This window comes from Leiobunum rupestre, chromosome 9, assembly GCF_980474605.1.
Source record: "Leiobunum rupestre chromosome 9, qqLeiRupe1.1.hap1, whole genome shotgun sequence".
Taxonomy (NCBI): domain Eukaryota; kingdom Metazoa; phylum Arthropoda; class Arachnida; order Opiliones; family Sclerosomatidae; genus Leiobunum; species Leiobunum rupestre.
In genome coordinates, this window is record NC_143392.1 from 3,497,178 (window position 1) to 3,513,853 (window position 16,676).

Here is a 16,676-nt window from a genome sequence, read left to right on the forward strand (position 1 = left end):
CGGGAAAAGTCGGGGAATTTTAAAATGGCTCTAAAGGTCGGGAAAAGTCGGGGAATTTTAAAATGGCTCTAAAGGTCGGGAAAAGTCGGGGAATTTTAAAATGGCTCTAAAGGTCGGGAAAAGTCGGGGAATTTTAAAATGGCTCTAAAGGTCGGGAAAAGTCGGGGAATTTTAAAATGGCTCTAAAGGTCGGGAAAAGTCGGGGAATTTTAAAATGGCTCTAAAGGTCGGGAAAAGTCAGGGAATTTTAAAATGGCTCTAAAGGTCGGGAAAAGTCGGGGAATTTGAATCTGAAAAAACTATGGCAACCCCGTGCCAGAAAGTTACGACTTTCAGCTTTGCTTTCAAAATAAAGTTCCAGCAAGAACCAAGAACAACTTCTATCGAATGCCAACCGCGATCTCGACCACGTGGTGGTAGAAAGTAGATTATATAAACTTCAATTTGCTATTCCGCGGCGCTAGTATCAGCCAGCGCGTCCCAGCTAAACTGTCGCGGGCTAGACTAGTGGCTAGATCGTGGACAAGACAGGATGGCAGACTGAAGATGAACGGGTGGCTAGAAGCGAGGTTGCGTAAGCCTTTCAATTTGTTGGCGACATTTCCCCTTAGATGGTTTATTAGCGGCATTCCGAGCCTTTCTTAATAAGAAGTCGGGATGAACTCTTCCCCGACCCTTCATTATACACGCGACGGCTCCGCCGAGCCTCGCAACTACGCACCGTCATCCGCTAAGCCTAACGGAGTGGCGTAGGATCGGACGCGTCGGGTATTAGCGGTGTTAAGGGCGGCGCGCGGTGGAAGGAACGGCTTTTAATTAACCCGCTCTTTCGTAATCACGTACCAGCCACCGCCAACTCTGCCGGAGATATTCGCGCGCCGAGTGATGTCCCCGGTTGGCGTTGGAGACAGGCTGACTTACGAAACTCTTCTCTTTCTCAAATTAACAAGAACGTATTTACTTTACCCAGAACGTACGAGAAGCTAGACGTAGTACCTAAGCCTAATTGAAAAATACAAATTGAAACAGTAAGGCCATCTATCGGGGACTTTCTGGATTTTTTTGGCAAGAAAAATATTTAATCTAACGACAATTTTGCTACTTATAAATGATTTAACATAATTAAGTCTATACAGTGACGCCATTGCAAGACAGAGGGCCAATTCTGTCTTGGTGACTTACAACGCACGAGCCAAGCACGAGCCTGAGTTTTTTTTAATTTATTGCGCTCGAAATTTCACGCTGAATTTTAAATCGAAAGTTAATTTCGTCTGCTAGATGGGCTTAGCCTAACTCTTATCTAAAAAACATCCGAAAACCTTTTTTTTTTAATTTCGAGTTGGCGTTTGAAATGTTCTCAGTATCATAAATACGATCTTGGAAATATCTTGTACATTCTCCGGATTTTTTACTAAGGAAACGAAAAAATTAAATAAATTTAAAAAATCTTGGCTTTCCGTTTGGAGGAGGAGCTTAGGCAGTAGATACGTTCTCACTATCATAAATACGATCTTGGACGTATATTGTGCTTTTTCGCCTTCTCCTGATATTTTTTAGTAAGAAAGAATCCTTTTTATCTCCGATGCCTACGATGGAAATCGATGTCTTCAGTAAGATAACTATAATTCAGCGACACTATTACAAACTAAATGAACTTATACAAACATTTATTTTGATAAATATAATTATTTTAAAAGAAATATAATTATTTTAAACGAAATATAATTATTTTAAAAGAAATATAATTATTTTAAAAGAAATATAATTATTTTAAAAGAAATATAATTATTTTAAAAGAAATATAAATATTTTAAAAGAAATATTATTATTTTAAAAGAAATATTATTATTTTAAAAGAAATATAATTATTTTAAAAGAAATATAATTATTTAAAAAAATATTATTATTTTAAAAGAAATATTATTATTTTAAAAGAAATATAATTATTTTAAAAGAAATATAATTATTTTAAAAGAAATATAATTATTTTAAAAGAAATATTATTATTTTAAAAGAAATATAAATATTTTAAAAGAAATATAATTATTTTAAAAGAAATATAATTATTTTAAAAGAAATATAATTATTTTAAAAGAAATATTATTATTTTAAAAGAAATATTATTATTTTAAAAGAAATATTATTATTTTAAAAGAAATATAATTATTTTAAAAGAAATATAATTATTTTAAAAGAAATATAATTATTTTAAAAGAATTATAATTATTTTAAAAGAAATATTATAATTTTTATAATAATAATAATAATAATAATAATAATAATAATAATAATAATAATGTTTGGTTACTATGTAAGCTTCATTGAAAGTGACAAAAATATATTTGCATAGTAGGTAACATTTTCTAAGTTATTTCGCACAACATCAAGAAGAAATAAAAATCAAAACATATTAGTAATCAATAGATTTTTATAGCCAGTCTTCCGAATGAACACAAATTTCAAGTATTTATCCGTCAAATATGAAACGCAACCACCTCACAATCGAACTGGGCCCACAAAGAGACCCTTCCGAATTCAACAACTCCGGTCTGTTTTTCAACGCCCTTTCATAGAGCGACTCCATTTCGAAGCGTATTTGACTGCGTATCAAACCTTCGTGGAAAAATGCTGTTTTTCCCTTTTAAAAACCACCAAAAAAGGACAACTACGGAGTTAGCGATAGACCTTAAAGCGGTCCAAGTATATACTGGTTTTGGGGACAAAATTGTTCTTCTCATTGATTCCGAGCGCGCGCATTCTGAAGTGAGTGACTCCTATAATAAGTTTTCAAAAGCTTATCCGGTTCGAGTTCTTTGTGCGATTTTTTTCTGTCGAGCGGACGTATTATGGGGTCGCGGGGAGAAATTGTATGGCACTAAATATATTGTACATTCGGGGAGTCTATTTCGGCCGCTTAATCCGTGTTTTCCACTGCCAGCCTGGATTGTGCGCTACTTCGGGGCTGGCCGCTGTACAATGTTTGCCGGAAGAATCTAAGTTCTATATACATGTAGGTAGGTTTAGTTGGAAAAGGGGGTGTTGGACAAAGAAAGTAACTCTTTCCATTTGCTGTTTTGTTCATTCACCACCACTTTTCAAGTAACTGAAACAAGTTAGTAGCACCTAAAAATCATGTTTGAATATCGTGCCAAAAATGCGATTAGTTTACAGTTTAGCAATGAGTGTAAAATTATTTTTTAAGTTGAAAATCTGACGTGAATTTAGAGATTTTTAAAAATTATTACAAGTTTTAAGAAATCGATTTAAATTTCCAATGTGTTGAATCCGCTTTTGTAAAAAAAATATTACAATTTTTTATTTTTTACAACAAAATTATTTATTTATACCAAATTTAAATTAGATTAAGAAATAAGTTACAAATAGTACAAAAACAATATATTTCAAACACACCTTTAGCATCTAATTGGTAATCTAAATCGATTTCTTAAAATTTCTAATGTGTTGAAACCGCTTTTGTATAAAAAAAAACATTATTACAATTTTTATATATTTTACAATAAACTACAAACTATTTATACCAAATTTAAATTATATTAAGAAATAACTTAAAAATTATACAAAATCACACTTTAACCATCTAATTTACAGCTATAGTTTGAAAAGTACATAATCAAATAGTTTATTTAACCCCTACGACAGTAATATCCACCCAAATAAAACTTAAGGCACGACCCCCTTGAAAGAGACCCCATGCATATAATAGCGAGTTGATTTACGAAAATTTCAATAGTTTTGAAAAATCCAGCCACATATAAGTACTTGGAAGTGTCGGTAGGGGTCGCTTGTATAGCCTAAAATATTCCAAAGGTCTATTTCTGGGGAGAATTCCAGGTACGATATAAAAGTGGTTTGATTTATAACGCGTCACAAAGCGGCTCTCCTGGGACCATTGTCAGCGTCATTTCTTGGTGAGACCATTTTGGGGGAGGGGGCCAATTTCATTCGGGTTTCGGACCCAACAACTCACAAAGGAGAGCTCTCCCCGTGTCGTAGACGCGTTTGCCGCGAACCTAGCTAACCCGGAGAGCCGTGTTCGCTTCCCGAAAGTCAAGAAAAAGGTTTCATTGTGTACGGAGAAAAGCTTGGCGAGTCGATTGAAAAATATTAACAAAATAAAAAAGTCCAGGTCGGCTTCTCCCGCTTAGAATGGAGATTCTTTTGAGAAAACGCGCTTTTCTTAAGAAGCGGAATTAGACACGGAGTGCCACTTCTCTTGTTGGCCGCTATTTTGGCCGACACCGAAACCACTCGAGGTGATAATAGGCATATTGGAAAAGCGCCCAAAAATAATTGATTCTCGGTTGGCGCCATGACACCGTTTGCCACGAGATTAAATTGAACTTATAAAGTTACACTTTCTCAATGGCTCCTGAATTAATGTTATTAAAAGTCACTAGATGACTCGGGCTTAAGGTGGTGCCTTGGGTATTAGCTTGGCTGATTATTGTTATTAGTATTAAAACTATTTTCATATGTAACGTATGGACCATAGGTTTTTTTTATAATAATCAGCTAGGCTAATACCCAAGGCACCACCGTATGCAAAAGTCAATAAGCGACATTTAAAGCCATTAATTCAGGTGGCCGGATTACAATGCGTAGGAGGGTGGTGGCAAGCCTTTCATGCCACGCGAGCCAACAGCTCCCTACACTCACTATAACCGTTAACGTCTACACGTTTTTATGGAAGTGTGTCAGCTAGTCGAAATAGTTACTTATAGTTAAGTGTGGAGTGATATTTTGAACAAATATTCTAGTAACTTACAAACCATAAGTTTAAAACATGTTGTATAAGTGTTAGTTAGTTGATATAATCACTTATATAGTTAATGTCATATTGAAAATGATTAGCGCCCATAGCAATACAAATACGCGACTTAGAAACACATTATCACTATGAGGAATCCATACCTCTACTAGGAATGCTTATCCTGGCGTATCGCGTATGGTAAGATCACTCTGACGGCTTTGGCCCCGCCTACCAGAGAAATAATCCCCTTCCACGTTGTTGTTTGTTCAGTTAACATAGTGACGTCAAAAAAACCTTCAGTCATATCGCGAAGAAAATCTGCCGCGCGAGATAAGCATATTCCAAGTAGAACTATGGATTCCTGCTTAAGTAAATATTTCGAACTGTCACAATTATGTAGAAATGCTTATGATATTGATTTTGGAGCATTTTTTTATATAAAATTAATTTTACATTAGATTAAATACGTCCACCTTACAGTAATCAATATAATATAAGTATTTACGTCATGATATACTCTTTTTTTTGGAATTTTGCTGGGCGCGTCCATGTTGAGTTTACCCCCCTTAACCCCCATTCTCTATATCCTGGGACCAAAGACCCGAGCCTAGACCCCCCACCGGTGGTTCAAGGTAATGGAAAAATTTTAATTAGAATCCGATTAAAATTAAACCACGATTTAGCTGATACAAGAACAAACTTTAAAAACTTTCCTGACAAAAGTTCAAAATCGATAGTGATATTATTTGTAGCCATAATCGAACTGAAAAATGGAATAAAAATCTAAATCGAAAATTACCCAGAAATCGTTTTTCCCCGCCATATCGAAGGACGATATCTTCGACTACAAATTGCATTCCACCCCCCCCCCCCGGGCCACAATTATACACCTATTTCACGCTCCCCCCCGTTCACGAAAAAAGGCAATTTAGTGCACTATCTAATAGGAAGTTTCCGAAAGGGATATGGTGGTATATGGGCAGGAAGGCGATGGATATAGAAAATAATATAGACAGAAGCCGCTAGATGGGGGTGGCGTCGGGGGCGGCGTCTCCGATTTCTCATCGTGGCCGTGCCGCATCGTTGGACCGTAAAATGTGTCGAGCGTCGCGCGCCGTCCGAGCGTATCCGGCGTTCGCCTCGCGGAAGGACTCGAAACCGTCTCTGCTACGCCTAAAGAAAAAGTCCTTCAATGCAATCCGCCCTTCTCGTGATCTGTTCAGCCGGAGATCGGCAAAAAATCAGCCATGGACATATTTCTCGTTTCACGATATGATAGAGGACGAGAAGATTCTGTCAATCCTCCCGGTATTTCGTCGTTAACTAGAAAGCTCCATCTATCAGGATACTCTATTTTTTGACGTAACTCTTTTCCGTGACGCGATTATTTGATAAATTGTATTTTGTTTTTCGGTGGGTGGATCTAATCCAAAGTTTTTAAAAAAAAGCGAATTGATTTTCCATATTCTTGAATATCATTTCGTAATCAACTTTTTGGAATATGTTCCAAACAGAATCAATGTGAAAATAATATTATCTTTCCCCAGATACACACTATTTCGTCACACAGGCAAAATAGTGTACTAAATTTAGGATTTAACTGTTGTAGAGACAATAGACCTTTCCATTAAATAAGCTACGCTTGCTGAACTTGTTTTTATGCAGCTTATTCGTCACGAAATACGAAGAAGTTCAGTTCAGATTTTACTTGAATTTTTTTTTTCGTTGAATTTACCCTTATATCCAGGGATTTTTATAGTAAAACGTCATCGATACGTCACCCTTGACGCAACAGCGAAGTCAAAAAAAGAAGGTCAATGTTATTTTATAGAAAGGCCTATTACGAATAATTTTTTATGGCGGTAAAAATAAAAAAAAATGCATTTTAGCTAATATTGAATATTGAATTTCAAGCTATTAAAAATTTGAAGGTCAAGCAGTGAGCACAAAATGGTTCTATGCCAACATTCGTGTTGCGGCAACCTCGATTGAATATTATCCATCAAAACCTCCCGATTTCAGCAAGGGAGCAAAATTATGACTTTAAAGATAATAAAAATACAATGCAATTGTTGAAATTCAAAAAGAAAATTCGAATTAGAGAAAAAAATAGTCCTAAACGCCTGTAGAAGTGTTCCAACCTAATTCCCGTAAGCGCGACGGTCGAGTTTAACGTGTAGGGGCAAAACTGCCAATTTCATATTACCGAAAATTAAAAAAAGAAACTCTGTCATTAGGTAAAAGTTGAATATCGTTTAATACATTTTAATGATATTAATATTACTTAATACCCGTTTCAGGGTTTTCTCCCAAAAACTTCTAATAACAAAGTTTCCAACACCGAACGCAAAAAAGAGGACTTATTTGTACAGATCTTAATTATGAAATTCCCATTAATAGCGGAAAATGGTTCGTTACAACTCCATAATCGTAAATAGAATATCTGCTCAATGCCTCGTAAGCGCGGTAGAAGTTGTAGGTACGTGTAGACGTCGAGGAATTGCAACGGGCGATTAGTTTTGAGAGAGGCGTGGACGGCGGACGTGGCGGTTTCGAGCGGACGCCCAGACAAGGATTAAAAGTTAACAATTCAATCGACCAAAGTCCGCGAGGAGACTACTAAGCAGACACCAGAAGCTTCGGGATCGGGACAACGAACCGGTTGAGATTAAGCCCCGCCATAAAACGAGTAACGGCAACGCTGAGATGGACATGTTTGATGATCAATTTCAAATCAACTTAATTAGTTCATGACGAATGTTATCGCGATTAAAATGTTTTATTGTACTTAGTTTTGTTAATGAGTTATGTCAAATTATTTTAATTAGTTTCATGATAATTTGTATCCAACGAAATTAACGTAATATAATCATTCCTGTAACGATATTTCAGGGCTTTAACTACAATTTTACTACGAATGCTTCCAATATTTCAAATATATACTGGGCACTCAGTTGCAACCTTAGATCAATTGATATATTTACCAGAATTAAAAAAAACAATTGTTGGTACACTGATAAATATAAATTAAGAAATTCCTTATATAAATATGGCTATCTAAGATTCTAATCTAAGATTGCAACTGAGTATATAGCATCAAATTAATTATAATATAAAATCCGTAAAAATAGATTGGTATGTTTTGCCTCAAATTGTACCAGAATTTTCCCTTTGTTCTAAGATCGCAACTGAGTATTGCATCAAATGAATTATCATATAAAATCTGTAAATAATTATTGGTATGTTATGCGCTAAATTGTACCAGAATTTTCCCTTTATTCCACTATCGCAAGCATCAAATGAAATTGTAATATAAAATATGTAAATAATTAAAGTGTACCAGAACTTCCCGTCTATAATTAAAGGAATTTTTTGCTCCAAAAGTGTACCAGAAATATAATTTTGGTTCTTAAAGTCGCAGCTAAGTATATCATAATATACAATCTCCAAATAAATATTGGTATCTTTCGCTCCCAAATTGTTCCAGAACTTCCCGTGTTTTTTTTCTAAGATCTTGTTTGAGTATCAAAGATATTATAATAATTACAGAGAGAGTGTAGAAAGCGACGGATATTGTACGTAGACTATTTTCTACAGCAAACGTAACGCGAAGAAGAGAGGGGTACCGAATGGGATGGAAATTGGGAGAGAGAGAATGCAGTGTGAAAATTTGCTTACTCTCTCGTCAAAAGAGAACGATCAAGCCGCGAAGAGAGCCAGAGAGAGGGAGAGTGGGATGCGGAGGGACAGAAAAAGCCCGAGGAGGAGGAACCAGGGATTCGGAGGAACCAATCATCCAGTAGCGCCTTGTCACAGAGGCTGGGGTGACGCCCTCACCCTGTGTGGATGTCGGAGTCAGGACACGCGGAAATGCTATCACAGACACGCTATAGCGAAAGGATGCGAGGGAGAAGATGCGAAGGGAGCGGGAGAAGCTTCTCAAAAGGGGGGGGGGAAGAGCGAGAACGGGAAGGGGGATGGAAAGGGCGCGTCACGCGTCACGTGACCCCGCTCGGCGCAATTGGAAGATGGCGGTTCCTACTTTTTCAACGTCCAGATGACTTAACGTCGCGGGGTCCCTTTTTCTCGCTTCCTTCTTCCGAAAAATCGCAGTCGCCCCTTCCCCCGTTCCTCGGCTTCTTCTAACGCCCCCCCCCCCCGCGCTTGGCTCCTACCCCCCCCCCCCCCCCGACGCGACGGCACTTCCCCTGAAATTGCCGCTTCACCTATGGCGCCGCGCTCCTCACTCTCGTAACATTCTCTTCTCTATGGCGCTCGGGCCCCAAGCGCGATTTGTGCAGGCCAGCTACGCTCGTATAGATCAGTTCGCTACTTCGCGCTTCGCCAACGCCGATACGATTAGTTAGCTCCAATTATAAACGCCTAACTAGCGCCAGTCAACAAGCTCTCTCTCTCCCTATCTCTCTCCCTTTCTCGATCCGCGTGTCCGCGTATGTGCGCTACCGTTTTAGATATTGTTAAACAAACACTGGCAAACTCCGCCGCGACTGTCACCCGTCTTAAATCCAAGCGGCGCTTCCAAAATAACACCGAGCAAATTAAAAACGACAAATATCGGTCTTTCGCGTCTTATCCGCCGTCGAAACTATTTGAGCCAAGAAACGACAATTTCAAAGAGAAAGTGGAGAGTATATTTAAATTTAGTTCTCCCATCTTGATTCTCGAGGAATCGGTGCTGATGGAGAAAAGGAAAGATTGGTGAGAAAGGATTTCGGGGTTTAGTCGGAGAAGAAGGTCGCGGCAAAGTGTGCCGACTAAGTGGTCCCGAAGACAGCCGACCGCGAGGACGCGAGTGGATCGGCTCGGAGCGGCTCGGCGCTCGGGTCGCGGCCGACGGAAGCCCGACGGCTGGCCCAGACACGTCGGCTCTCCTCCAGCACGGCCGGCTCGCCTACCCCTCGAACCACGAACGAGTTATAGCCCAGGCGGGGCCGGTTTCGGTCCTTCCTTACATCTGCAACTGTCTGGGTGCGGGTGAGAGGTCACCAGTCATGGATCTCACGACGGCCTACCGATACAACGCTAGCATGATGGAATACTACTCATGTAAGATTATCCACCGGACTATACCATTCTCTCTCTCTCTGTAATCCTACATATCCCGCTAAGCGTGTCGCCAATTACCTCCCACCCCGCGCCACCCCCGATGGTTTTGCATCACCTCCCACGCCACCGCTACTCCCGTTTGACGACTATATCCTTTATAAAAAGCATTCCAACCGCGGGAAATCAATTAGACAAACTCACGTTTATCCCTTTACGTGTTCCGATTATCTAAACGAAAGAGTTTAAGCCACCTACGCGAACGCGCCTACGGGTAACTTTCCCAAACGCCGTTACAATTACATCCGTTGTTGAACTATGTATTCGTTTAATTCGTGGTTTAACACTCGTTAAGACTAAGTCGAATGAAATATTACGGAAAAATTAGGGTAAATATCTTCACGGATTTTGGTCACGTAAGCCCGGACATCTTTGTCTGTTCGAAAGTAACGGGCGAGCCGGGTTAAGTGGGTTAACTCGGTCCGCGGACTCGTCCCCTCCCCTTCGTCCGCGCGAACTGACCGTCGTCGAGTTCACTATTTCACGCGCTTCTTCGGTCGAGATCACCCGAGATCCGCGGACACTTTCGCGTCGCCGCCGACCGGAACGACACGGCTCGAGTCGCGGCCTTCCGAAAATACAAGTACTTTATCCCCTTGGCTAATTCTAGATCTGGTCAGTTATAAGTAAGCCTTTCTTATCTTGTCGCGCTTTCCACTAAGTATATTCGATGGTCAATTTTCGATGGACTATTTTCCATTGGCCTGCTATAATTATCTTCTGGATGTCCGATATCGGATCTCCAAACTGGGTATCTAATTCATATCCCTCATTAGAAACTAATTTATTTTATTTTATTCTTTTCATTTTATATTCTTTATTTAGGTATATATTTTAAGCTACTCAAACTTAAAAATAATTAATATTTAATAATATTATGTATTTATATTTTACACGTGGAGTACGTTTATCAATTTCGATTATTTGAAACCCAAACAGAATTAAAAAATAAGTGAAAGGTTGATATTTCATTGCAAATTTGCCTTTTTTAAATTTATATTTATTCAATTATTTATCTATTGTTCAACGATGTTTAGAAATAAAATTTACTCTCGATAACGTTTGATTTTGGCCACTTGGTGTAATTACAAATCAAGGTTTTGATACGGTTTGTTTATCACATTATGTTAACGAGACAGTTTCTATAAAACCGAAATAAAACTATCAAGTTTGAATAGAATCAGAATTCTATATACTTTTCCTAGACATTTGAGAAATGTACCTATAGAAATATTAAAAGGTCACTCTCTATATAAAAATAAAACCTAGAATTAAAAAAAGTTTCTTAGAAAATGTATATAACTGTAATGATAATTCTATTTTTATGGAAATTTGAGTCCCATTTTCTTTAACCATTGATAATAAACCTTTAATTTAGAGGTATTTCCGTAAAAACCTTTATAGTGGGTAATCTATTAAATCTATTAAATCTATAAAACCTAGACTTCTTTAAGCTACCACAGAATTTCTACAGAACCGTAATTGTAATTCTACGAATTTTCAATAAAATTTCTTTTGCCAATGGAAGAAAACCTAGAAAGTTTGAGGTATTTTCTACAGAAATATTTGTAGAGCACTTTTAATAGAATATATAAAACCTAAACTTCCATAACCTTTTACATAAATTCTATAGAACTGTAATGGTATTTCTATATATTTTCTATATAAATTTTAATAAATTTTCCCACATTGGAAAGAAATCTTGAATTTTGAGGTACTATCCATACATATATTTACAGTTAGGTAATCGAAATTCTGTAGAAGTAATTTCAACAACCTAGACTTCTATAAGAATTCCTAGAATTTCCTTAAAACAGTATATACATAGATATTTTGAGGTACTTTCCACAGATGGGTAATCGAAATTCTATAGAAATAATTTCCAAAACCTTGAATTGTATGAGAATTCCTAGAATTTCCTTAGAACAGTATATACATAGATATTTTGAGGTACTTTCCACAGATAAGTAATCGAAATTCTATACAAATAATTTCAAAAACCGAGACTTTTATAAGAATTCCTAGAATTTCCTTAGAACTGTAATCAGAATACTATATACATAAATATTTTGAGGTACTCTCCATAGATATATTTACAGATATATAAAACCTAGATATCATAGAATGATAAAATGATCACGAGATATTAATATTTTCGTTACGCGAATAAAGCATTAAGTATCAGAGCTTTATCCTCAATGATATCCAGGCAGCTCGTATCGATTGGATGAAGTTAACGATTTTCGCTTAAAACAATGGTTCCAAAATTCCTCAATTAGGGAGCCGGCGCGTTCGTGCGCGCCCTCTGGCGAGCGAGGCGCGAATTAGTAGGCGGAAACATGGCGGACAAGCTCTCCTTTGACCCCTGTAATGGCTCGCCTAACGAAAGTCACGATTAGAACACATCCGCCCATTGGCGCCGTGAACCAGCGGCGGATGTGCTTATTAAACGACCCATAGGTGCACCGCGGGGAAGAGGCATTTTAATAGGTACACCCGCAATGCTTTTCCGACAAATTATCACAGTGCGGCCGAATTTGAGTCATAAATAATCACGCCAAAATTATGTTATCGAGAATGGTATGTCTCAATCTTTCATGGACGAAATGTTTTATTTATATAGTAGGAGCAAAAGTAACGTAATAACCATAAGTATGATACTTGTAATAACCATAACTGTGATACTTGTAATAACCGTAAGTATGATACTTGTAATATCCATAAGTACAATACTTGTAAAAACCATAACTCTGATACTTGTAATAACCATAAGTATGATACTGTAATAACCATAAGTATAATACTTTTAATAACCATAAGTATAATAATTTTAATAACCATAAGTATGATACTGTAATAACCATAAGTATAATACTTTTAATAACCATAAGTATAATACTGTAATAACCATAAGTATAATACTTTAATAACCATAAGTATAATACTTTAATAACCATAAGTATAATACTTGTAATAACCATAATTCTGATATTTATAATAACCATAATTCTGATATTTATAATAACCATAATTCTGATATTTATAATAACCATAATAATGATACTTGTAGACTCGTTAATGCATAGGTTTCTTACTAGTAACTTTCTTCGCCACTGACAAATTATCATTTAGCCAATCCGATAGTACGCAGAAAATGTTGATTGCGGTTGATTAAACCCACACCAAACGCGTTTAAATCACAATAGTTCGTCATTAATTTTCATTAGTAGTGTTCATTTTAAAAGCGCTTCAAATTCCACTAAGCCTTGGACTCAAATTCGAAACAAGTTAACGTAAGCGATTTCGATGATTTTGGTGTCACTTTGAAGAAAAGGAGATATAAGCATAACCGAAGTGTTAGATAGAAGGTTTTATGTTTACTTATGATATAATATAATTTATAGAGTCTAGTGTATCACGTAAATTAATCAATTATACGTAACTCTGTGTTGAACAATTTGAATAGAAATATTTGTAATGGTAACTCAGTTTAAAGCATCTTCCATAAAAATATTAACAATGGTACTTGAGTTTTAAACATTTTCCATAGAAATATTTTTAATCGTTACTCTGTTTAAAATATTTTCCATAGAAATATTTATAATCGTAACTCAGTTTAAAACATTTTCCATAAAAATATTTATAATAATAATTTAGTTTTAAACATATTTCATATAAATATTTATAATCGGAACTTTGTCTTAAACATTTTCCATAGAATTATTACAATGGTAACTCTTGATCATTTTCTATAGAAAAATTTATAATCGTAACACAGTTTGAAACGTTTTCTAAATAAATGATAATAGATATTTTTTACTTTCTACAAACTTCTGTAATAAAAACGTGTTGTAAATTGTAAAGTAAATGAACAAAATCCCAAAACTTGAAAACGTAAAACAGATTTTAAAATCATCGTAAATTTAAATGTATAACTAACTATTTAATAGGATAATCCCATTACCCGTGGAAACATGAAATTGAGACACTGGCGTGACTTTGTCGTCATTATAGAGCCGGCTCATCATTTAATGGTCTTTTAACGCGGATGATGAGATATCACACACACCCACCTCGGACACGTTACGCCTTGTTAGTGCCTCTTCCCCTTCGCAGAGGGCGCCCGCGGCATTAGTGTAAATGGCGAGTGTGCTAAAAAAGCGCGCACGAGACGAGATCCGTGCAAAAAGGCAAACAGATGAAAGTTAAGCACGCGTGGTAACGGTGTTGGCGCAGGTGGGGAGAAAATCAGGTAGCGTGCACCGTGACCGATATTCCGCGTGATTCATAAAGCGAAACACAAGGGCCGTAGAGCTGGTGGGAGGGGGTCAGGGATACCCCCGATAGGTATTCGCCCATTGAAAGCGCAAATCTCTAATATTGATATTTGCTATGTCACCAATTCAGGGGTGTTTTCTTCTGGTGTCTTGGAAGTGATGGGCCAATCACTTAAGAAATTCCGTGTACCAGTAGTGGGAAATCCAAATACACATTTCTAGAAAACTAGATAATCGAAAAGATATAAAGGAAATATGATAAATCCGGAGAATCTTTGGAAATCAGATGAATTAAATGAAATATTTGGGAAATTAAGGAAATATTTGGGAAATAAATGAAATATTTGGGAAATTAAGGAAATATTTGGGAAATTAAGGAAATATTTGGGAAGTAAAGGAAATATTTGGGAAGTAAAGGAAATATTTGGGAAGTAAAGGAAATATTTGTAAATAAAGGAAATATTTGGAAATTGAGGAAATATTTGGGAAATAAAACAAATATTGGAAATAAAGCAAATATTCGGGGGAAATAAAGGAAATATTTGGAAAGTAAAGTAAATATTTGGAAATAAAGTAAATATTTGGAAATAAAGGAAATAAAGAAAATATTTGGAAAGTAAAGTAAATATTTGGAAATAAAGGAAATATTTGGAAATTGAGGAAATATTTGGGAAATAAAACAAATATTGGAAATAAAGCAAATATTCGGGGGAAATAAAGAAAATATTTGGAAAGTAAAGTAAATATTTGGAAATAAAGTAAATATTTGGAAATAAAGGAAATAAAGAAAATATTTGGAAAGTAAAGTAAATATTTGGAAATAAAGGAAATATTTGGAAATAAAGGAAATAAAGAAAATATTTGGAAAGTAAAGTAAATATTTGGAAATAAAGGAAATATTTGGGAAATAAAGGAAATATCTTCGAAATAAAGGAAATATCTTCGAAATAAAGGAAATATCTTCGAAATAAAGGAAATATCTTCGAAATAAAGAAAATATTTGGGAAAAAAGGAAATATTTGAAAAAGAGAAACAAACAATATTAAATCATATAATAAAATAAATCATTAAATAAAACGTTCTTGAAGTTTGAACATTTGATCATTTTCAATTTCATAGTGGAATAAGGTTAAATTAAAATTTTCCTAAAATTTATAGAAATAATATAGAATACACTAATTAACTAATGCAACTAGTGTTAATTATATAAATATTGTAAGCATAGTTTCCCCCCATAGCTGGTCAAATCACGCATTTTATATCACTGTTCAAAATATTGCCGGTACAATTTTATACGTAAAAAAAAATAGGACGCTTAAAAATCTATATATATATATATATATATATATATATATATATATATTCTTGGATGGAAACAAGCAATTCTTTCTTTGCAAAGGGCACGTTAGCAGTAAGAAAGACTTATCGGAATTTGGGAAGATAACTTTTGCGCAATGGTCATAGGAAAAAATGAACGGATGAAAGTGGAAAAAGCGAGCTGGATTTGAGATCTCAAACGGACCCGGAGACGATATATTCGATGTCTTTCTTCCGTGGGCGGCGATCTCGGTCCGCAGAGCTTTGCTCCGTGCTCCCCAAAGCGCACAGCCTCCCTCTCTATCAAAGGCCAAACACCCAGAATCAATTAAAGCCCCAATTCCCAGTTGCACCTTGTTCCCCGTTCCTCTTCAAAGAAGACTCGAAAAAATTATGCCCTCCCTTCTTTCCCGCTAGCTGGCTTTTCTGTATGGATCGTACAATACGCTCGCGGTAGAACGCTTTCCGATTGACCAAATCGTTTTTTCGCGTCAATTCTGAATGCGTGTACGATTATTATTTGTTTCGCTAATTTACATAATATTTTAAGGTCAAAAACTGTAAAATTAAAGATCAATTTTCACCATAAGTTTGTAAATTAGTTTTAAAATTTTAAAATTACTGATTTAATTTCACTAAAAATTTATAATTACAAAAGTGTAAATTATTTAAAATGATTGCTGATAGCTATGTGTAAAGTAACGGAAATTTGATCTTACTTTCTATAGATCTTAAATAAAGGAATTTTGGGTAATTTTTCTAAAACGTTCCGATTAAAATTCTATAGAGTTCCTATAGAAATGTTAAGTTAGTGTTGGCGATAAATAGCAATACTGCGTAAATTAGTTATAATAATTATTTATACTGTTTGAAAATGTATATAACTTTCTACAGATCCTCTAGGAATTTTTTAATGTTCTATAGAATCACGATTAGAATTTCTTTAGAAATGTTTAGTTAGTGTTGGCCATAATTCACAGAGAAGTGTAAGTTAGTTGAAATGATTATTTATAGTGTTTAAAAATCTAACTTTCTATAGAACCTCTAAATTGTTTTGTAATTTTTCTATAGAATTAAGATAACAATTCTATAAAATTTCTATAGAAAAGTTCCATATGAGTAGCGTTTCACGATAATTCAGGCTAAATTAAGCAAATTTCGAAATACTACTATTAAAACTGCTACTA

General features: G+C 35.6%; 1 protein-coding gene across 1 annotated transcript in view; it reads left to right on the plus strand.

Annotated features, from left to right (window-relative positions):
* The window catches only part of LOC149926310 (uncharacterized), a 105,342-nt gene that overhangs the window by 42,420 nt on the left and 46,246 nt on the right, over positions 1-16,676 (plus strand). The gene's annotated exons all lie outside the window — the stretch shown is intronic.